Below are 22,260 nucleotides of genomic sequence, written 5' to 3'. Positions count from 1 at the left end.
ATTTCTTCCATTTGTGGTTCTGCTGTGGTGTCAGGACTGTCTTCAACTTCCCTTTTTCTTTTGACTTAACTTCTGACACTGGACACTCCCGGTGGCTGCCATTTTGTTCTTCCTAGGATGCTCTGGATGTTGTTCTGAGGTGTTATTGGGAATGGGGGTACTGGCTGCTGAGACAGAAGACGGCTCAATGGGAGCTTTCTTTCCAATGCATATAGCAGATGATTAATATTTGGGACAATAATAGGACACAACGAGTTAAAATCCTCTAGTCCTTGCCAAAATCCCAATCTGGATTGGGGCCCCCTTTGCCTGATATTTACCCATTCACATAATTACTCACTGTGTGAACAGTGTCACATCTATTTTGGCCCTGAGATGCATGTGAAGGAAACAAGTAGTGTTGCTTAAATTAAAAGCTATTTGCCTTTTTTTTACAACAGCAAAATGGGACAAAGTATAGTTTATTTTTCTTTATTTAATTTAATAAAATGTATATACTGCTTAATTTGAAAAGCTTCTTTATAAAATATAAAATAGACATTAAATCTACTGATAAAATCAGTTGTTAAAACAAGTTTGCTTCAATTATATTAGATCATTACATAAAGCCATAGAAAGAAGCAGCACCACTATCTCATTATACCTCACAATTGCAGTATAAGTATGCAGTTTAAACGGCTTCCAATTAAAATTACACTAAATCCCTTCTGACCCCATTCTTTTCATTCCTCTGAAAATGGAATGTTTCTGAAGCAGTAATGGCTGCAGACACTGCCGAATGTATTTACCTTCCTAGGGCATTGCTTTCAATATGTATTAAATATTTTGCAAGTTACTAGGCATCTCCATTTGCTTAAGGAATCTATAGAATGTTTGTTATAGCAGAGCTAGGCAGTTGTGCCTTTTTTGTTTTAGATCTAAGGGCTGTATAAAAAATATGTATAATGAACTGCATAATCGTAGTCAAATTTGTATTTTGTTTGATAGCATCTTGTTGGCCTTTGCTTCTTGCAGATGTCATGACAGTCCAGAAACTTATTGAATGTAGGATTTGTTTTACATGCACTTTCTCTGCTTCCTCATTGTTAGCTCGCTTGCGTACCGCTACAACCTTGACAGCTGGAAACTTTCCCCCCACAAATAGAATTGTCCAGACTGTGCAAAGAAGCACGGAAAAGTGCACTGGGGTAGCAGATATAATTCAAGGACTCTATGCTGTCCTTTCCAGTATTGCAGTCAGTGCTGGATTTACGTAAAAGCTAAACTAGCTATAGCTTAGGGCCCCACCCTCTTGGGGGCCCCCCAAAAATTTAAAGGAAAAAAAACTGGATGTACATTTCCAAAATATAAGATAAAAACAAATAAAATAAAACCTACATACAGCAACAGTGTTTTGTGTTGTGTAGGCTCCTATTTGTTATGTGCAAATGGCTTTAGATACCTACTAGGTCCATAAATTACCATACAGCATATATTCAACACACAAAAAACAGCAACAGTTTGTTGTTGTTGTTGTTGTTGTTGTTGTTGTTGTTGTTGTTTTTTAAATGTATTTTTATTAAAGATTGTCTTGATTTACAAAGGTATGTGCAATGTCTCTCTCTCATATTTTTCCCAATGTAACATTTATTTTTATTTTTTTACAAATCAGTTTCATTTGTTGAGACATTAGGAAGAATAGGGGGAAAGAGGTGGGCGGGAAGATGAGTGGGGGTGGGGTCGGGTGGTGATGTTTCTATTTTACTTAATATATGTGGGGTTTTGTGTCATTGTTGCTTGTGCAGGTTCTCTGCTGTTCACTTGTGTTCCTTTCGTGGTGAGAGAGGTTGGGGTTGGCCTAGGGTGTGGTTGGTTGTTTGTTGGTTATGGTGATCTCTGTTTTCATGTGTGAGTGGGGTGGGTGGGTGGGTGTTTTGGATCAGGTTAGCCATATTGATTTGTATGCTGTTGGTGGATTTTTGTCATTGTCTTGTTGGGCTGTGTATGTGATAAAGGGAAGCCATACTGGGGTGAAGGCGTCTTCGTGACAATTTGTTGTTGACAAGGACAGCTGGACATATAAAGGGCCCCATTACCTTCAGTAGCTTAGGGCCTAATCAAAACTTCTTAACCCGAGGTAATATTTCTGGGTTAGCGGAGTCTGTAACCTGAAGCGTATGTAACCTGAGGTACCACTGTACAGCAATTTATCATATTTTTTGCTCTATAAGACTCACTTTTTCCCTCCTAAAAAGTAAGGGGAAATGTGTGTGCGTCTTATGGAGCGAATGCAGGCTGCGCAGCTATCCCAGAAGCCAGAACAGCAAGAGGGATTGCTGCTTTCACTGCGCAGCGATCCCTCTTGCTGTTCTGGCTTCTGAGATTCAGAATATTTTTTTTCTTGTTTTCCTCCTCCAAAAACTAGGTGCGTCTTGTGGTCTGGTACATCTTATAGAGCGAAAAATACGGTAAATCAAAATCTGAGATCATAGAAACATAGAGTTGGAAGGTACCCAAGGGTCATTATCTAGTCCAACCCACTGCAATGCAAGAATCTCAGCTAAAGCATCCATGAGACAGGTATCCAACCTCTGCTTAAAAACCTCCAAGGAAGGAGAGGAAGTAGTTAATGTAGTAGGATGTAGTAATCAATTTTTTTAAGTTGCGGTGATCTGTCTTGGAAGCACCCCATTGAATAAGATAACAGTGGTTATCGAGACCTTGTTGTAGGTTGCAAAGGGGTCCCCATAACAGTTCAAGCTTCAGGCCCCCAAAATGGTAGGTCTGCCACTGCACAGGAGTATTTCCAAAGTTAGACAAGGCCACCCATAGTTCATACCATTCTAATACAACGGTGAAGGAACTGCTTTTATGGAGGGGACGGAATCATAAGAACAAGAATATGGAACATGAGAACCCTTCAGAATGGGAGAAGTGAACAATATTTACTTCATTCATTTCATACCATTTGGATTGCAATTTCCCGGACACTTAGCCCTCTGCTATAAGCATAATGGGATTACTGAAATGTGGGTTAGTAGCTGGCATTACTGGTTATATCACCTGCAATTTAAGATAATGGGCCTTGAGGAAGAGACCTAATTTGAAGAGAACTGACCTACAAAGACTCAAGTCATCTGGAAGGCAGTTTCTGTCACCGCTGCCATTAAGCAACATCGCTCTTAACGAGTCCAGGCCATTGATGCAATCCACAGGGCACCACTGGTGCTCAGACATCATTGCCCTGCATAGACCCCCATGGAAATGAATACAGATGGGCAGCTTCTGTGCTTAGTGGATTGCTTCCAATGTTTGCTTAGCATTTAATTCCGTGCCAAAGCCCACATTCGCTTATCGTGGCTTTCCAGAAATTGGAGCCATTGCTACAAGAAGCCATGGGGAAGAATTGGAGACTTGATTAGTAAAGCTAACAATAAATAAAGGACTAAACTTCAATTGACAATGTCAACGAACAATATGTAAAAACACCCACTCAGATATTCATACTACATAGGATGGATTTCCCTATGTCCTTTCCTTTAATTAAAAACCCATGGTTTTTTGGATCAGGGTAATAAAGCTGTGTGAGGGGTGATTTAACCCTTTGCCCTATGCAGTTTCCCTGACATAAACTGCATGTATTTCTCCTTCCTCCTCCACTGCTAATAGCTTCAAGGGGGAAATTAAGTTGGGAGATAAGGCATGGAGAAAGCAATTAATTCACTCTTCCCCAATGGTCCAAATATGACTACATTATGGCTGTTTTTAATGAAAGAAACAGATTTTTGGAAACCCAGATCTCCTGCATCACTTGAGGTCTGACTGAATTCAATGAGGCTTACTCCTAGGTAAGTGTGTATAGAATGCAGCCTTAATAGGCTACTGCTGTTCTCCCTCATATGCCCTGGCACTGTTCAATTGGTTTGCCACATTTATTATCTTCCTGCCTTCCTCAGAAAAATATGCGTAAGGTTCCCCAGAGACTCCAGATGCTTCCTGTACCCATGGGCAGAGCCAATCTGGCATTCCTGCTAGTTTTTGCACCATACCAACCTCCCCACTGCCTCGCCTTTCCCGGGAAGCAACATTGACCCACCTGCTAGGAAAGTGCCCTAGTAACTTGACCCCATTTGAAGCAACAGCCCTGTTCGTTCATTCAAAGGAACATGTCAAGATGCAATGCTGGGGTGGGAGGAGTGGGCCTCTCCTTGACAGGTAAATTACCTTGTGTGTTTGATTTACATAGACACAAGTGTTTGTGCCAACACCCTTAAAAATAAATAAATCAGACCAACAAATCTAAGTTGCCAGTCTGAAAATGAATCCAATAAACACCTTCAGCTTTCAAACACTCTCAGATGACTAAATCAGCTTGCAGGAATACTAGCAGTCTATGCAGCCCCATGAGGAGGATTGAATGTAGAAACTCTTCCTTATAGAACTGCTAACAAGTTCCAGATGGTGAATTGAGCAATGCACCTTAAAGAAAGAAGGAAAGGGAAAAAATATACGCTACCATATTGAATGGTTTTTCTCATGAGTAAACATATGCAAGGATAACAAAGAGACAGACTGATTCCCACTTTTTTTTACACATGTTCGGTATACAAAGAGAACTAATTAGGCCCATTGAAAACTTTATCTGCGCCTACTAGACACTGATTAAAAGTGAGGTTTTCATTTTTTTCAATGTAGAGTTTGTGACATGCACATTCTGTAGTGTACATAATGTTGGAGGTGCTGCAGGAGGTTGAGAAACGGCAAACGGAATAAACCCTTTTATCCACAGGATTAGTGAAGGACTTGTATTTAGGAATACGTTTACAAAGCACACAATGACCACATTAATAATGTCCCTTGGGCATAGTTGCACCTATGTTCTTGTGTAGGTATTAGTAGAAATAAACCAATATTTATTAATAACTCTGTGTTAACTTTTAGTCAGCACAAAAACCAGGAAGTTCCGCTTTTGCCATGCAAATTCTTTCGTAACAGAGCTTTCTTGGTTAAAGTTGCAAAGAAATGAGAGAATAAGCTCTTGATAAGGCAATCATGCTGAAACATGTTAGGCACATATCTACAATAAAACATTTCCTCATTTTGGCATATTTGAGACATTTCTCTTTATCAACTTTTAATAAGAAAATGAGAAGGGAGACTACAAAACTGAGACTTTCCTATTGTTCTGCAGGCAATCACAAGGAACAAAAAGCTCCTATCTTATCGATGGTAGACCACTTGGAGGTACCGTATTTTGTTTTAACAAGTGGTACATAAATGTTGTTAAAGAAGATAGATCTTCCTTGCTGATTTGATGACTGCTGACAGATACCCTCTGCCTTCTAACTTGATCTAAAGAGCAGCAGCTTCTTGCTCAAAATCAGAAACTGATGAGGAATAACAAAGCATTTACAAACCTATTTCAAACCTTTCCACTCAGCACAGGAACGATGGGGAGAGAGGGGGTGTTCTAGGCATGAGCAGGGATTCTGAGGGCAGGGGCAATGAGCATTTGTGTATGGCCTCTGTCTCCAGTTTAAGCTGTCATGCATTATTTTGAATGCATGAGGAAGATATAAGAATGAACTCTACATCTCCTGCGTGCAGCACCTGCTGCATCTTGATTGAGAAGCATCAACATTACATTCATGCCTTCTGCTGTGTTGGCAAGAACAATATAGTTCCACGTGATTCTGAAGAGTCTTGCCTTGTGCAGCGACTATACAGCATGCTCCTTGGAGGTCAAATCTCCTCAGCAACACCCCCTCTTGTCAAATAGGAGGTGCTGCTGGTGTCCTCCCACCCTTGTTCCCAATGGATATCTCTACCTCCCCCCCCCCTTGTTCCTGATGTAGACCTTCAGCCATCCTTTCTTCCCTGGCAGGGATGGGGCTTGCCTCAGGTGGCAAAATGTCTTGGGCTGGCCCAGGCATCCCCACCCACCTGCCTACCTTCTTACAATCATTTCAGGAGCTGGCACTGGCTCGCAGCCTTCTCCTCCTTAGTCTCAGTGTTGCCCTTGTAGAAATAGTTGGTTGCAGCTGTCATTGGCTCTGGCTTCATCTTCAGTCAGTCTTTCTGCCTTTCGACCTATCAGTCCCCAAATGCCCCAGCCCCCACTACTCTTGAGTACTGTCAATGTCTAATGATTGCAGAGGAAGGAAAAATATAGGGGGGGCTTTTTCTCTGCAGAAAAACTCTCTGCAAAGGAGTGTATAAACAATTGTGTGCAGTCATATCTGCAGCATAGTCTTTTCTGGACCCATCAAGTGAGATTGTTTATGTCTCTTCTCTTATGTTGCACGTGATCAGGAGTGTATATTTTTTCAGAGGCTTTTATGAGCTCATTTCTCCTTCTTTCCCCTCACACATTCTGCCTGTTATAACTACTGCATGGAAGCTACTATAAATTGCAATGAAAATGCTTATGCTTTCGGGGATATAAATCTACATTTGAAAATAGGGAAAATGGGATTATATTATTTCACAATGGTCCCTATGTGTACCAAGGCTGCCACTTCTCAGAGTTAAAACCAGCTATAATGTATTAACATATGCATAGTAATTTAAATGTATGCAAATTGTCCATTGATTAAAGGTGAGGCTGTAACCTTAGAAGATGTAGTCAGGGGACAAAAGAATACTGGGTCAGTTGATAGCTAGTTATTTTGAAACCATTTTGTGTAAGTGTAATATATGAAATCTTGACTGTTTTAATTTAGAGAGATGAGGGTCGGGTCATTGGTTGGTTGGTTGGGATTGAGTGTTCATTTTCGTTTAGTAACTGGTTGGTTGCCATAATTTTTGTGTTAGCATTCCATATTAAATCCTGCCTTTTTTCAGTTTGGGGGGTTGGGTAGAGTTGTTAGCCATTCATTGTAATATTGGGTTGTTGCTGTTTCACTCTAAATATAAATGTTGCATTAATCTGATAAGAAAGATTATCAGCTTTGGGGAAGCAGTTTCCACTTTTAAGTTTTCCAAGTGAAGCAATACCTTGTCTGTTCCAAGTAGGAAACAGTATATCAGACCAAAAGCTTAATTAACTTTTTTTTAAAAGTGAGTTACTCAGCAACAGAGCCCTGTTATCCTTTAAAGACTTTAAGATGCTTCTTTAGTCAATCAGGGAAAGCACTTACTTGCAAACATAACACACACAAATTCCCATTGAGCTGTGAGCGTGGCCTTTTTATAATTTAAGCAGTTAAGCATAATAAATATGTCTTGCTTTTAGTACTTCTCACAGACGAGGTTGACTTTGCTGCTCCCTGTACTGGCAGTCCTAGAATGATTAATTAGGCATAAATGGAGGATGCAAAAACACGTGCTCGTATAGTTTATTATAATAGATATAATTGAGAAATATATTTTAATTGAAATTCCAATCAGCAGCAGCAGCAGCACACAAGACAGGAGAGGACACTAGCTAAGAGAGATGCATTTGAAGTTTCTTTTAATAAAACCCATTACAGAAGAATGAATAGAGCATGGAGCTTATGGGCTAGAGAAAAGTGCGACCCGAGGTTTTCAGCAGGACTGTAGACAGCCTATTCCACTAGTATTGTCAAGGTGACTTGTGATGGAACACCACTCCAACAGTCTACCTTTTATCAGCCTAAGGTTACAGCCAGATGGATGTGTGTTCAAGTGCCACTTGGACCATTTCAACCCTTTGGACTCCTTCAGGCCAGTTACACATTCTCACATAACATCCCATATGAATTTAAAGTTCAAGAATGGGGCATCCGTAAGCTATTAGGTCTAGACAAATGGTTTTCTGCACTTGCTATGGGGCTTTCCCAGACAGTAATTGGCCACAAGGACTGCAACTCCATTGGCCATGCTGGCTGGCACTGATGAGGGATGGGATCCTCATAACAGAGGGTCCTGGTTGCGCACGGGACCCAAGAGCTCACCTGATAGTGTTAAAATGGGGGGGGGAGGAGCAAGAAGTCCTGGCCATTCCCCTGGGATCACACCAGGCAATTTTAGCCAATAGCCAGTGGTGGCGTGATCCCAGGGGCTTTAAAAAAAGCAGTGTGATGCAAGGAGGGGCACTTGCTTCACACTGTTGAACACCCACCCACCCTCCATAGTTTAGTTAGAGTCGCTTGGCCTTGCTTTGGTTTGGGTCGCCTGTTTTGGAACAGGGGCTGGGTAGGAATTTTTCCATTTGGCAGATTAGCTTTAGCCATTTGGTTTTTGCCTACCCCTTAGCAAATCGTCACAACTTGTAAGGTGGCGGTTAGGCATTGGTTTAGTTGGATTGTGGGGAGGGGAGGTGCGGACATCACCTGCCCCTCCAGGAACTGGGTATTCTGTTAAAGGAATCTGGGGGTCCTGGATCTTGTCTGAAGTCCGCTTGAGGGGCTAAGGCCATGCCAGGACCACAGGAACCCCGGGGTGATCTTAGGTTGGTCCTCATCGACCTAGCTCCCTCGTCTGGTTTACCCCATTTGACCCTGAGAGGTGGAGCCAGTTATAGTGGGGAGTCAATGCCTAAGCCAATACCGCTCATGTGATTGTATTTCAATAAAGTTGTGGCCAAAAATTTTGCCCCAAAACTTAATCTAATATAAGTGTCCGTGTGTATTTATTTTGGGGGTGGGTCTTGGGGCCTCGAGACGCAATTGTGGTCCACAGCATCTAGAGACCACCACGCTGGCTACCCTTGTCCTCGGAATTATGTGCATTCATCCTTCCTTTGGGGCACATCTTATATGGATGCATGGAAGGCTGTTACCTTTCCAATTACCTACCTCAGCAATTTGTCCCTAGAGGCCAGCCACATCTCCTAGAACAGGCTTTCCTAAACTGTGCTTGCTTGGGCTGATGGGAGTTGCAGCCCAAAACATCTGGAGGGCATCAGGTTGGCAAAGCCTTCCCCAGGAAGTTTGCCACCAGGCTTGTCTTCCCCTATGGAATCAACACCCTCCAGTTTATTATAAATGAAAACAAAGATTGCATTTCTAACGATTATATCTAGAAGGCAGCAATGAAAATGGATTGTATCTTTTGCCAGTTTTATCATAAAGCTATAGCATAACTCTGACCTTAGAGACAAAAAGAGATAAAAAACTACATTGGCACCAGTACTTGTGTGTTCTTCTCCCAGTTGACCTAGCCTTCATTAACACAACTAATCCTTTAAAAAAGCTATTACCATGTTTATTTGTGGCCATCATGACATCCTCGCTCATTAAGTTCCATATGTTCTTTTCCAAAACAGTCTCTCAGTTCTCACTTGATGACCTTGAGTTCTTGTATTTGTGCATGTGTGGGAGAGAGAAGAAAGCATATTTTTGCAGTCACACTTCCCATACCATCTTACATTACGTTCTCCCTTCACTAACCTTACTTGCAAAGCAACCATTCTCAACAGTTTGACGCAGGAGTGGGGAATCTGTGGCCCTCCAGGTGTTGTTGAATGTGCTGGAGCACACATCCTAATTCTTTCTTAGGCTGCAGAGCTCTGCATAAGGGGACTTACTTTTGGGTAGACAAGAATAGAATGGCATTGTTAGTTAAGAACTGATAGATTCCCTTGCATCATTTATGTTACCTTCTTTATTTCCAATATATCCTTTTGGAAACGGGCTATCAGAAATGTACAGACTGTTCCAAATTCAGATACACCCTCTCTTTGTGCAATTATCATGATACTTTTTAATCCCTTTTCTAAGAATTCTTAACAAGCCTTTCCCATTTTTTACTGTCACGGCATATTGAGCGCATATTATTTACTGTGATTGTTCTCTTCCACTGCAAGACTGCTTTCTGTGTCAGTAAAGCCACATCAGAACCTATCAAAGCACATATGGAAGTAGGATTATTTGACATATGGTGCTTTGCATGTATTAAGCTCTCTCTCACACACACACACACAATTCTTTGTCAAGTTTGAGATTTCTCAGACTTTTTGTGGGTTTTACTATACTACTTTCCCCTCACCTGCATAGTATGCCAGCTCACCTTTCATTATTGTTTTAAATAAAATTTATTACATTTTTTTCTGGGGTAAGATTTTGCTAGCGTCTAACCCTGCTGTTGAACGAATTGCACTGGCTTGCCATTAGCTGCAGGGCTAAGTTCAAGCTGGTTTTGGTATATGAATTCCTGTACAGCTTTGGACCTGATACCTAAAAAGATCATCTCACTCCTTATATACCCATTTCATCATTCTGCTCTGCAGGTGAGAGCCTTCTGCAGATAACATCTTATCAGGAGATCTGCTCTGCACAATATTGGAGTCTGGCCTTTAGTGACCTGTCCCTTGGAATCATCTCCCCTTGAATATTAGACAGATACTATTCCTATTGTCTTTTCAGCACCTACAGAACACCTTCCTATCTCAACCAGCCTTTTAAGCCAGGGGTGTCAAAACTTTATTCAAAGAGGGCCAGATTTGATGAAGTGAAACAGGTGTGAGGGCCGACCAAAGTTGTTGAGATTTTTAAAGGATTTAACCCCGAAGTTGTTGACCTTCCCCCCCCCCTAAAAAAAAAGGATTGAAGTTGCTGAGCTTTCCTTAGGATTGAAGTTGTTGACCTTCTTTATGACTGAGATTGTGGAGCATTTTTAAAGATTTAACACCAAAGTTGTGGAGCTTTTTTTAGGATTGAAGTTGTTGTGCTTTTGGGGGGATTTCCACCCAAAATTTATATTTGATATCCCGCTTTATCACTACCCTAAGGAGTCTCAAAGTGGCTAACAATCTCCTTTCCCTTCCTCCCCCACAACAAACACTGTGTGAAGTGAGTGAGGCTGAGAGACTTCAGAGAAGTGTGACTAGCCCAAGCTCACCCAGCAGCGGGGAAACAAACCCAGTTCACCAGATTACGAGTCTACCGCTCTTAACCACTACACCACACTGTTCAGCTTTTTTTGGGATTGAAGTTGTTCAGCTTTTTTCAAAATTTTACACCAGGAAATAAACTGCCACAGGGGCCGGATTAAATTAACCAGCGGGCCGAATTAGGCCCCTGGGCCGGACTTTGAACATGTGTGCTTTTAAGATGAGATCTTTCCCAGACTGGGAATTGTTTTGAATATTTATTTTATTGCTTTATCACTTGTTGCTTTCTGCCCTGGGCTCCTCGTGGAGGATATAAATTGAATAACTAACTAAATAATACATAAAAAAAAAAGAGGCAGATGAGTGTGATAAAAAAAAGATCAAAGTACTAAACAAACTGCATTTTTATGGGTTGCTCCACCCCTTTGTTTTAACCTACCACTATTTAAAGTAATGTAATTAAATATTTACTAAGTTGCCCTAGACAGGTAAAACAATATTTCAAGTTTCACTTTTTCTCAACCTCCTCCAAGAAAAACCCCCAACAACTGACTTTATTTACAAAGCAGAAATAAAGAATTATAATCACTCTAACGTCCAAAGCCGTTCTCATTAACTTCAAAAAAGCATTTCAGACTCAGGCAGGACGTTTTAATTCTATGCATGCATTTTCCTCAGCTCTTTCATAAACATTCTGCTTATCTGCATAATAACCGTAACAGGGTGCTAAGGCTGAACTAAATGCTGTGGTGCTGATTCCTGTCTTAGAACACGCGCTGTTGCCAAGCAGGTGCAAAGTGGAGGTTGCTGGGAAGCCGGATGCAAATAAGCTGAAGGAATCCACCCGCTTTGTAATCTTGGAAGAGCCAAAGATCACATGCACACCACACATCTAAAGCGTATTTGTACCACTTTAACAGCCATGGCGCCTTCCCCTCAAAATAATACTGGAAACTGTAGTTTTTATCCTCAAAGAGCTACAGTTCCCAGTACCCTTAACAAACTCCCAGGATTCTTGGTATAGGGGAGCCATGTGCTTCAAATGCATGGTGTAGATGTGCTCCAAGTTAATTTCCCAACCATGATGGTCAGATAAATTCCTTTAATAGGAACAGGCCGAGTGAGGCCGAGTGAGACAGCTGCCTCAGGTGACGAATGCTGGGTGAGCAGCACGGTAGCAGTGAGGTGTTGGAAGGCAGAACTGTGTGTGGCAAAGCTGCATCCCCTAAGCTAGCCTGCTAGCCTGCCCACTTCTGAATTGCCACTGGTCAATTGGCCAGTACGCCACAAAAAGTCTGACATCCTGATCCAGAGCACTTTGCGCTGTCAACATTTTATTGCAAGTCCCATTTGTTTACTAGTGTATGCTCAAGACAAATAAGTTGAACTGAACCCTTCTAATAAGCACACCCAACATGTAATAATAGATATTAGACACATAATGGTCACATATAAAGGCTTAAAATGTGAAGGGGGATCGGGGTGTGTCTTCAGTACCTTCTGGACAATATTTTAATCTAAATGATACATAAACCGAGTAATTTGAGCATTTGTGAAACTGAAGCCTGGCCGTAATTATTCTAAGCCATCTGAAGCTCATCTTGAATGTTGCTTTCTGGCTAAGAAGGATGAACTGTTAAGCTTCCCCCCTCCCCTTATATATTTTTTTCATTTAGGAAATTGAGATTTAAAATCCTCCCAGATGACTGAATAGGGTGATCTGGCTGATTAATTGAGGAAAGAAGCAATATATGCTAGACCTCGAGAGGAAGGGAGGAAGAGAAAGAACATGACTGGCTAGAAAAGACCAGATTTCTGAACAGAAATAAGTAAAGGGCTGCATTTGCACGTCAGTTTATTTCATTTCTCTAACTGTTAATTTCCACATTATAGTTGAACTTTAACATGACCCCAAGAGCCACTTCCAGAAATCTAGCAGCATATAGTGGAGGTTTAGCACTTATTGGTGTGTTAATTACTTCCAGGAAGAAGGAAAAAAATCTGTTTGCAACCCTGTTAACCCAGAAAATTGTGGGAGTAAAGTGATGAAATTTGGGGCAGAGTGCCAGAATATTGTTCTTTCCTGCCATTTTTCATGTGTGAATACTGGGGGAATAGAAGCACGTATGTGTGGAAGGGCTGAGGAGGAGCGATGTTGTCTGGTGGCATTCATTTCTGTGTCACACCACACTACTGGTGTGGCTTATATTTAGCATGAGAGATCGGTATATCAGTGGAAAAGCCATCGTTCCACAGTGCAAACAGCACTGCAGTGTGCAAGGAACATTAGGAAATAGAACAGAAGCACTAGCATAATAATTGGGAAAACTAACACAATATTCCTCATGTCTGAATGATCCAAGGTGCACCCAAAACTGCCCCTTTCTTCTGAGGGTTCTTTGTTCCCCCCACAAAGATGGGAACCCCTTTTCATCTCCTTCTGAGTGAAGTGGGTGAATGTAAAGAAAAATGGCAAGGTTTGGAGTTAAAGGTTTGGTGTATACCTTACTCAATGGCTATAGAAGACTGCAAGTGTTTTTCATTGTTTCTGTTGCTTGAGGAACAGTCATGACTCAGTGCTCTGCGTGTTGACGTTTCACAGGTTCAATCCTTGGCATACCCAGGTAAGGACTGGGAATGTCTCCTGCTAGAAACCCTGGAGAGATAACATCTGTCAGCACAGGCAATACTGAGCTATATGGATCAATGGTCTGACTCGCCATACGGCAGTATCCTACACTGCTGTTTTCCTTCCTTTGAGCTTCTCAGACTGCTTGCCAGCAGCTCAAGGGACTGCAGCTGCCCAGCCTGACAGCAGCACTTTCAGAAATGTCCCTGAGAAGATGTTGCATCACAAAGCCTTCCCATGAGAACAGCCAGAGGGATAGGCTCCAGACTTAACAACAACAACAAAGTTTCAAGGGAGGAGTGTCTTTTTCCATTTACAAAACCTTGTCCCAGACCTTGTCATGGTCTTTCGTGTTGTAATTACTTCCAGATTAATCTCCTGTAATGTGTGTTCTACATAGGGCTGCCCTTGAAAAGGGTCCAGAAACGTCCACTGACACAAATGCTGTGTGTTGACCACAGTGAAGCATTTTGACCATATTATTATTGTTTGATCTACACAGGGTGACAGCTTGTTTTCTGGTTCCATTCAAGGTACTAATCTTCACCTTTAAAGCTCTAAATGAGTAGGGAACTGGGTATCTTAATGACTACTTTCCTCCACAAGTCCTCTCCTGTCACTATCTAAGGTACGGCAGTGGTACCTTGGTTCTCAAACAAAATCTGTTCCGGAATTCTGTTCCAAAACCAAAGCGTTCCCAAACCAAGGCACGCTTTCCCATAGAAAGTAATGCAAAATGGATTAATCCGTTCCAGACTTTTAAAAACAACCCCTAAAATAGCAATTTAACATCAATTTTACTATCTAACGAGAACATTGATTCATATAATGAAAGCAATAATCACTGTATTGTACTATAAAATAAATAAGACAGTATTGTAGATGATAAAAATAAAAATTAATTTTTTCCTTACCTGCGCTGATGATATTCATTGTTTGGATGGGGGGCTTTTATCCATTTCCGCAGCCACACAAATCAATCAATCAGTAGCCAAACTGGGTTCCACACATTCACAAAAACAAATTAACTGAAAAAGCCTCAAAAACAAAAATGCAAAATAAATAGCAAAAAACAAAAGTGCCAAACTTAATCTGTTCCAGAAGTCTGTTTGACTTCCGAAATGTTCAAAAACTAAGGCACAGCTTCTGATTGGTGCAGGCACCCTGGAAACAATAGCTGACAGCCATGTTGGACGTTTGGCTTCCAAAAAACGTTCAAAAACCGGAACACTTCTGTGTTTTTTGAATTTGGGAACCAAGGCGTTTGAAAACCAAGGTACCACTGTACTCCAGATTCTTTAACCACATGAATCTTGGCAGCTAAAGGCTAGGGGGCTTTTTCTGTTCTGGCTCCACCCATCCCAGTGCAAGGTCTTTGCTACTGAGATCACACACGCCTTTGTTTTAGGTGGCAAACAAAAACTTGCCCTTTGTAGAAAAGCCTTTTCTGTTTTCGATTACTATTCCCAGAGAGTGGGTTGTAGCTGACTAAGTTTTGCTCAAAGTAGAGCTGTTGAAATTAATGGTCCTAAATTAATTGTGTTCATTAATTTCAGTGGGTCTACTGAGTATGAGTAATGCTGGATACAACTCACAGTCATTGTTTTTGGTTTTTAATAGCAAAATTAGGATTTTATGTTGGCACATAAATGTGGATGATGTTTATTGTTTCGTCTGCTGCCTTGAGAAATAAGTAGGAGATACGTTTAAAATATTTTTTTTAAAAAAATGGGGAAATAAGCTAAATAGCACCTAGGATTGATAGATCTATGTGAATCTCATATTTTTATATGTGGTGCTTTTCCTAAGCATTTCCTAAACAATGTCTTAACAAAAGCCCTAGTACAAAAACACAAATCGGAAAAGTGTTATTACTCTCTTATTGCAAAAGGGTGTGGCAGTGGCAGATGAGTTTTCAATGCCTGCTGAATTTTAATTAATTATTTGCTGTAAGAACAGAAGAAGTCATACTTTCCCCTGGACTTCTCAACATTACTTTCACCTTTATTCACATTGCCCAACATTTATTCTTCATTGGAGATCATTTATGAAAAGCTAACAAAGGATGGAGATGGGAAGAAATGCTAGATCCAGCTGCGTAGTTGTAGTTCTAGCTGATCATAAATACAGCACACACATACAGACATGATTTACAGGAATGTAACATGTCAGTTCTTGAATGCTTGCAATTATTCAAACCAGGCCAAACCATTGAATTTGCAGAGATGAAACCATCGTTTGATTTCACTTTCCCAATATTTCATGGATTTCCACAATCCTGTGATGTCTAAAGTTCTTCAACCTTGAAATTAAGTAAGGTATTGATTTTGCTTATTTGTTTTGAGCCATAGTGAATCTGCAATTTATCAAATTGAGACTTGTTGTGGGGAGGGCATGAATGAATGAATAAAACTTTATTTGCATAGCCAACAGGCCATAGCACCGAAGGACAAACACCAACAGAAATACATTACAAATATAGTTAAAATCTTGTGACCTATTAAAACCCTAGGTAAATTAATAATCTCAGTACTTAAAACTTAGCAGAAGTAATAAAATAATAGTACTAAAACATGATAATAATCATAAAAACCCAGGCGAGGAATCCGGGTGACCACACTGATATCATTCAGATACCAGCTCTCAATCTCATTGCTCTCTCGATAAATTTGGCAACCTTCTCTGTTGTCGAACTGTTCTGATCGGCTAGAAGTGAGCACAATTTGGCTTCGCAAGAGCGGCCGGGGATGGCAGATAGGAGCGGCGTGATGGTCTCGTCCCTAAGATCTTTATATAGGGAGCAAGACAAGAGAACGTGTGACGCCGTCTCTACATAGCCAGCTCCACAGGGGCAGAGCCGGTTCTCAAATGGAATTTTTTGATATCTGCCTTCAAGAACAGCTGACGGTAACATATTTAGTCTGGCCAGTGTAAAGGCCCGCCTAAGTTTTGGGATGGTTAAGGTGGACAAATAGGGTGCCCGAAAATCAAAATGGGAGGGGGGCAGATAGGCGTACCAAGCACTAAATTTCTTAATATAGGCCAGATTATTCTGCTGCTCAATATCCTTCAAGCGCTGTTCGATAATGGTTTTTGCCTTGGGGAGACCCACTTCCAGGAGATGCTGTGCTTGTAGGCCACATGTAAGTAGTTTTTGATGCACTACTTTGGACCACCGACTTCTATGAGCGTCTCGTGCTACTAGAGGTAATAGTCCGGATGGGTTTAAATTTAAACGAAGCCAATAGTTGAATGTTCTTATCCAGGTCCGGGTCTCGACGGAGAGGAGGCCGGTCTCCAGCCGTAGGGCCGCATTTGGTACACATGATGGAACGGCTAGAATCTGTCTTAGGAATTTAGACTGGACTGTTTCGAGTGTGCGGCAATGATTTCCCGTCCAGATTTGGGCCCCGTAGAGTAGTTGTGCCAAGGGTTTTGCTTGAAAGACCTCCAAAGCTGCTGGGATATGTCTGCCCCCCTTCGTAAAGTAAAAGCGAGACAGTATTTTGACGCTTTGAGATGCTTTTTCCCTAGCATATTTATGGTGGGCCTCCCAGGCCCCTGTTGACTGGAAAACTACTCCGAGGTATTTGAAAATTTTGACCTGTTCTATTGGCTGATTGTCCATCTCCCATCTGTGATGTCTGTGTCTCCTAGCGAAGACCATGACTTTAGTTTTTTGGTGATTGACCACCAATTGATCTCTCCTGCAGTAAGCTGAGAATTCTCTTAGTAGCCTTTTGAGGCCTACTTTAGTTCGTGATAAGAGAACCGCGTCATCCGCATAGAGGAGCACTGAAATTGATTTTTCGGCCAGTTTGGGGGCATGAAACTCCGGGGATGTTAGGTGTTTGACCATGTCATTGATATATAAGTTAAATAAGGCTGGGGCTAGAATGCAACCCTGCTTGACTCCTTTGGTGGCTGGTACAGGGCCAATTAGTTGCCCATTTACTGAGGCTCTTACATATAACTTGGAGTCTTTATATAGGCTTTTTATCAAGAATAGTAATCTTTTGTCAATGTTGGTAGCATTGAGTTTCGCCCAGAGTTTGATTCGTGAAATCGAGTCAAAGGCCGCCTTTAGGTCAATAAATGCTGCGTATAGAATCCCACGTGTTTTGTTGACATATTTGTCAATGAGATGTGCTAATACGAAGCAATGGTCTATTGTTGTTCTGCCCTGTCTGAAGCCGGCTTGCTCCTCTGCCAGAACTGCCTCAGTTTCCATCCAGTCGATTAGTTTAATGTGGAGGTGTTTGGCGTACAATTTGCTGGGAATGGGGAGGAGGCTGATGGGTCTGTAGCTCGCTGGATCTGCCATGGGACCCTTTTTATAGATTGGGATGATTACTGCCTCTGTCCAGCAACCAGGGATTATGCCTGTTGAATCGATGTATGTAAATATTGACGCCATTATAGGAGCCCACCAACTGGTATTGTTCTTCAGGAGCTCTGCTGGAATGTAGTCTATGCCCGGGGCTTTGTTGTTTTTCAGTTGGGCAATTAGTTTCCCCACCTCCTCTATGGAGACAGGAGGCCAATATGGTAAATTCTCAGAGTAGGCACTTGGATCGTTGTGCTGAGCTTTGTCATCATAGAAGAGGGTTTGGAAATATTTCATCCACTCCTGGGGTTCTACAGTGCATGTGGGACCAATCTGCTCTTGGCCCAGGAGCCCCCTAATGGTACGCCAGAAGGAGGTTGAGTCTTTGTCATTCGAGGCCTTCACTAGTCTACACCAGGCCATTCTCTCGGCTTTTTGTTTTTTTACCTTTAATAGCTGTTTGTAATTTCGTCTTAAATAGATGTAGGCCATAAATAGCGAAGGTGCTCCGGTGTTTCTGTAATTCCGATAGGTTGATCTCAGACGTTTCCTTGCTTGTCTACACTCCGAATCAAACCAACTCTCTTGATCCTTTGCCCGCTTTGTAACAGAGTTAAGTATCTCAGTTGTTAGGAAGGTCTTTAGTCTTGCTAATAACTCGTTGAACGAGTCCATGGCCTTTGCCCCGGTATTGGCTAATACAATGGCTGAGTAGATGGTCTTCACGTCTTCCGAATGGAGGAGGTGAGTTAGCTCTGTATTAAGCATGGGGGACCATTTAATGCTTCTGGGGGCCAATGATCCCAGGTTAACGATGGGGGTGTAGTAAAGGTTAGCCGTGGGTTTGTTAAACGATGGGCCATTGAGCGCTAAAGTTAGTGGGAGGTGGTCGCTTTCGGTGTTATGTCCCACTTGAAACGTCGATACAGAATTATAGGCGAATCTTGATATCAGAATATAGTCTATCACACTTCCTCCCATCTTTGAAAGATGGGTATACTCCCCTGGGTGGTCCTCTTCCCTACTACCGTTTAATATCATCAGCTCCCTTCTTTTTGCGACCTGGGCTAGGCATAGCCCCGAGAAATTACATTTATTATCTTTAGAAAGTCGTGAGACGCATTCTTCGGTTGGGCTTTCAGGGTCCTGAATCTGATTATATTGGCTGTAAAGGTTGTCATCATCAGTTCCCATACGGGCGTTGAAATCCCCCCCGATTATGATCGGTGTAGAAGGGTAGGAAGATTCTATGGACTCTAAGAATGCCTCTAACTCTGCCCAGTTAGCTTTCACTATAGATTTTTTTTGGCAGGGGGGCAGGTAGACATTGACCACTACCAGTGCCTCTCTCTTGATTTTGAGTAGGACTGCCGTGGCTAGTGAATTGCAGTTTGGGAGGGCTTTTAAGGAATGTTCAAGCTCTGTGGAGATGAGACTAGCTAGACCTCCACTAGGCCTACCTCCCCTCACAGATGGAGTAGCAAGTAGGGAGTGGCAAGAATACCCATTGAACAAAATGGGGTCGCTGTACCAGGTCTCCTGCAGGAGGATGATATCAAATCGCTTAAGAAACATCGCAAATTGTTGATTGTTTTTCTTAGCGCACCATCCTGCAATGTTCCAGGACAGCAGCTTTAATTCTCTGTCCCTCCATGGTGTAGATTTGTTGGGTCCACAGAGTCCAGTGACCCCTTTACATCTAAAAAAACACTCCCATTAAGTTTGTTAATAGGCATCTGCTGCATAGGGGAGTGATTATCCATAGCTCCCGGGGTCTTAGGGGGGTGGTTTGGGCTTGGGGGAGTAGCTATTTCATTTGGGGAGAGTTTAAGATAGTTGAACCAGGTACTCGGAGATGTGACAGTCTGTTTTAGTTTTGCCTTACCATACACCAGCGGAGGCTGCGATTGGTCTTCCGAATCTACGCATTTAAAGGCGCCTCCCGCCGTCCTCTTGTCCACTAGGCACTTGGGGGATATAGGCCGTGTGTATGAGCCTTCCGTAGTCTCAACATGGGCCACCTTTTTGGTCAGTCTGCTTCTCAGGGTGTCCAGTCTAACCAAGATTTCCCTTTGGGCTGACGTCTGTAGTGACCAGAACCGATTTATTAGGGCATGTTCTTCTATGGAGAAAGAGTCCTCTCTGTCGTTCGAATGAAGTTGGGTCTCAATAGGAGCTTTGTTTTTCTGCTGATGCACTAAGCTCTGGTTTTGTTGGTTTTGTTGCATGTGCACTCTATCGTTTTGTTCCTCTGTTCCTGGTCTCCCTTCCCCCTTGGCCGCCAGTGGGGAGGTTGGCGGGGCCAAAGCTGGATCCGTCAAAGCTCTACCCCTTAAGGCAGTCCCTTCTTGCCGGTGGGATGGTCGTCTAGTAGATCGTGGGGAGGGGTTCATAGGGAGGGACCGTTGCTGCGAATTCCGGGCGTGATCCTCAATCCTCCTTGTAGGTCGGCTAACCAAATTTGCTGGGTTTGGGATTTTCCCAATAGTGCCCCTACAGTTGTTAAAGAAGCATCTTTGTGGGAAGATTCCATACCAGTTGAGGCGATTTTGAAGTTTGCTCAAAAGTGTAGGAAGCCTGGGAGAATCGAACTTGAGCACCAAGCGCTTAAATTTTGGAGTCTCTGGCAGCCATTCTAATGATAGGAGATCGCCCTGGGCCAAGTAGGACCTGGTCAACATTCGCAGTGAGATCACAGCAGCTTTACAATTTCTCCAGGCATGGTAGGGGAAGCGGGAGTGAACGATGTTCAAGCATATATTGTTAGGGGTGAGTTGGAGGTTTGCTAGCTGCTGCCCCCTACTTGGGCTCTGTGCCTGATGATTATCAGGTCCCTGGTGATTTGATGGCGGAATCAAAATCGGGGTAGGGGTTTTGGTGAGAGCATTTAGTTTTCCCTCTAACATATTGACGGAGGCTGATAGCACCTTTATTTCGTCAGCCAAGTGCAGGCAATATTTCTGCAAAGTCCTCAGCTCCACTGAGTGTACTATATCGCATAAAGATTTACAGTGAGAGTCGGAGTGAGGAGAGAGGCCGACTGGGCTGGAGGTTATATCCAACAGCGGTTTGTCTCCTGGCAAGGGAGTATTTGCAGTCGTTGCAAGGTCATACGGACAGTCTGCCTGCTTGGAAGTGTTTAAAAGGTTGTTTGAAGTCATTGCAGGATCATGTAGGCAATCTAACTGCTTAAAGGTAACAGGCGAAGGGGGCACGAGATTGCAGAAAAACTCTTCTAACGATGAAATAGAAGGCTCTAAGGTCTTAGGTGGTAAATCCAGCCCAGTAGGTTTCGAGATCTTAGACATAGGTTCTGAGGCATTAAAGGAAAGGTCTTCCACAGAAGAGGTACGGCCACGTTTTAGGTTCGTCATGCTGGGCTCCTAGAGCGGCTCGGTTATCTAAGAGTCCTTCAAAGGCCAAGCAAAAGCTGGTGGAAGGCCAGGGAAGCGCGGCCGGTGGCTGCCCAAGTTACAGCTAATCAGGTTGTTAGTGAAGCTCATTAAGGAGATTTATAGCGCTGAGATTGCAAGCTTCCACAGGGTGAGTTCCTGGCGTTAACATCAAACCATTATCATGCCAACTTCTCGAGAAAAATAGGAGCAAGGTAACTTACAGCATGAACTGAAAGGGGAGCTCCGGCAAGCGCGTCTTACTTCGTCGCCATCTTGGCCCCGCCGGCTGTGGGGAGGGCATGGTTTTAATATTCAAGGGATCTGCATGCTTCTAAAGACCAGTATGAGATCCCAGTATTGCATGGCTGGTTTCACATTTATATTGACTTTGAGAAGAATGTTATTAGCTAGTGTTGGGGCAGTCATGCTGCTATTTCTCCCCCTTTCCCCCCATTGCCCCCCATGGCAGAAAAAAGGCAAATGGAAGAATATGATTAAGGTCCGGCACTCCCATCTCTACACACTGTCCTCCAAACTCTGATGTAGTTCTCTAAAGCCTTATCAGTCAGGTGTAGTCTAATAGTTATTCAGAGAGCAAGCTGTGATACATTTACATGCCTTCCTGACTGGTGGTGCTGGTGGGAAGATCAATGGCTGAGTTGAAATAATCAAATGTGTTTTGTGAACATGTGTCATGGTCAAAAAGCACCTCCTATTTGGGAGTATTCCCAGCGATTATCTTCTCTCTCAGTTGCTTTTGTTTATTTGCAATGATGTCATACGGCAGAAAAAAATGGCTACATACGGTAGCATTGTGGCTTTGTGCTATTCACTACGTAATCCCTGATTGGCTGGGACCATCCATGTAATTGTATCTACAAAGGTTTGTCAGAATCAACACTTCCCACAGAACCTCCAGTGAAGTCTGCTATGAGCCAGAGAGCAGAGAAATCAAATAGCCCTAGCAGTAGGTTACAGCAGTCTCCAAAACTCCAGATCTATGTACTGGGATAATGATGGCTGCATCCTCATGCCCACAAAAGACAGGGACTGTGGAATAAGCTATTTATGCCACATTCCCAATTATAGACTGGGTGGAGCACACCATAGCAAGCTCCTTCAATGCTGGTGGACT

At 42.6% G+C, this 22,260-nt stretch overlaps 1 protein-coding gene and 1 long non-coding RNA gene across 6 annotated transcripts in view; one reads left to right on the top strand and one right to left on the bottom strand.

Annotated features, from left to right (window-relative positions):
- LOC310658703 (uncharacterized protein) overlaps window positions 1-22,260 on the top strand; it is a 265,403-nt gene that overhangs the window by 122,677 nt on the left and 120,466 nt on the right. The window lies entirely within an intron of this gene.
- Window positions 53-15,108, bottom strand: LOC310658709. Its single transcript, XR_014502438.1, has 8 exons — window positions 13,279-15,108; window positions 9,333-9,468; window positions 8,739-8,895; window positions 7,119-7,261; window positions 5,939-5,997; window positions 4,315-4,458; window positions 3,098-3,362; window positions 53-164 (listed from the first exon to the last, which is right to left on the bottom strand). It is a non-coding gene; the product is annotated as an uncharacterized lncRNA (long non-coding RNA).

The sequence above is a fragment of the Podarcis tiliguerta genome (assembly GCF_965153285.1).
Source record: "Podarcis tiliguerta genome assembly, chromosome: 10".
Lineage (NCBI taxonomy): Eukaryota > Metazoa > Chordata > Lepidosauria > Squamata > Lacertidae > Podarcis > Podarcis tiliguerta.
This window is presented reverse-complemented; position numbering and strand designations above follow the sequence as displayed.